A 1,928-nucleotide genomic window follows, 5' to 3' on the forward strand; every position below is an offset into this window, starting at 1 on the left:
TGTGGATTGGTAGTGGAGGTCCAGGACCACAGGAAGATGTCAAGGCAAGCGGGGATTGGTGCTGCAGCACTTCTTGCCCAAATAAGGGAAAATATAACAGGAGCATTCTATCGCCCCCCACAGTCTACAGTGTCTTTTTGTTGTTATCTTGTTCTTGTCTAATTTTGGTAACAGGGTAACTGTCGCCTCAGAATTATTTGGGGAGTATTTTTTTTCTTTGTAATTCTATGGAGAACTTTGAAAAGAATCAGAACTTATTCTTTAAAAGTTTTGTACAATTCGATAATGGATCTGTATCATCCTAATACCTCTTTTTTGAAAACTCTTAATTACCTATTCAGGCAGAAAACTTATTGTTAAAAACCTATTGTCCTGGTTCTTATTTTATTTGTTTATTTATTTTCCAGAAAACTAAGTTTTATTCAGCATTTCATTAAGGTTAAATCTCTAGGAATGAGGAGCCCTTGTTAGAGGGCACAATGGTCCAAAAAACCTCAGATCTCATAGGGAACCACTGGCTGAGATTCTCTGCTGGGATCACCGCCTCGTTCCAGGTACAGATTATTATAAGGATACTGCTTCAGCCTCACAGACTGGTAGCTGGGGCACATCTCCCCTACCCAGAACATGAAAAGCATGAATGCCATGAAGTTGAAGAGATGGTTACGCATGATATGCCAAGAAAGAGGTGTGAGAGGTGTGGCCACATGGTTCTGGATATACGTGTCTAGATGCCAAAGAATCGGTTCACCCTAGTTCAGCCTCAAGTCTGGGTGGTCCCATTCATACTGAGGATCCTTCTCATGCTGTGAGTGGTCAGGCAGCTTTGGGTAGTCCCCATACCCTATGCCTCCATCCGGGTAAGGCTCACAGTCTTCCACCCACATATTATACTTCTCAGTGGTAGCTGCCTGTTCCTCTGGGGTCCTGGGATAGGCACCTGGTAGCATGCCCCTGGTAATGTGGGAGGCTGTCCATGCCCCCAATGGCACTGCCTGCCGAGCTGTGCTTTGCAGCCACTGGAAACCCAGAGCCAGAGCCTCGGCTACCACCACCTTCACCTTCTTCCCAGTTCTGTTTTGTTTTTTGTGTAGCACCTATTTTTAAATGTTCACTGGGTTCAGTTTTGGTGACTGTATACAGAAATTAGTCATTTTCCTCATATTTTTCAATTTGCATGCAGTTTCTTCATAAATTTATAATTGTCCTTCACATTTCTGTGTATGGTTTGCCAAAGGTTCTTTCCGCTCTTCCATTTTATTTATTTGGGTCTTCCATCTATAACATTTTCCTTGAACATAAAAGCACATTTAATTTAACATACAGTCATGATTGATCTTGGACTAATCCTCATAATTGAAGAAATAGCAGTCATGATCTAAGTAGAGTTTCACCCCTTCTTAGTTGGACAGACTGTAAAAAGTTTATGTCCATCATAGGGAAGTGAAGTACTTTGTAGAGAAAAAGAAATGCCCTGAGCTGTGGTGAATGAGTGTGCAACAGGAAGTATAGGAGCTGACACATCAGTGGAAAGAAGATACACAGATCAAGGAAATTGAGATCTGGAAAAGAGCCATCTGAGTGGCTATATAGGAAAACATAGGTTGTGTATCTCCTGCCTGACCATTTTGAGCTAACCTAAAGGCCGAGCTAGGTTAGCTCCACTGCTGTGCATTGGAGCCTTCTGCACTGCACAGGAGGCTCTGTATAACCAAATGGTCAGGATTATTGGCCCCAAGATGTTTTCCCGCCTCCATGTTCAGATAACTCACTGCTTGGACTTGGGTCAAAAATCAAGTATCGCCGATGGTAGAGTTGGGGACTACCTAATACTCTAATAACATAACTGTTTCTCACTAGGTAAGGTCAAACACCTGATTACACAATGTATGCTATAGCCAAAACATTTGGGGGAGCTGTGTGCCCCC

The 1,928-nt window shown here is 42.7% G+C and overlaps 1 pseudogene; it reads right to left on the reverse strand.

Annotated features, from left to right (window-relative positions):
* Positions 1 to 494: 494 nt before the first annotated feature.
* Positions 495 to 1,330, reverse strand: LOC101574052 (annotated as a pseudogene).
* Positions 1,331 to 1,928: the final 598 nt, after the last annotated feature.

Source organism: Octodon degus, unplaced genomic scaffold (assembly GCF_000260255.1).
Source record: "Octodon degus isolate 3935 unplaced genomic scaffold, OctDeg1.0 scaffold00136, whole genome shotgun sequence".
NCBI classification, from domain to species: Eukaryota; Metazoa; Chordata; class Mammalia; order Rodentia; family Octodontidae; genus Octodon; species Octodon degus.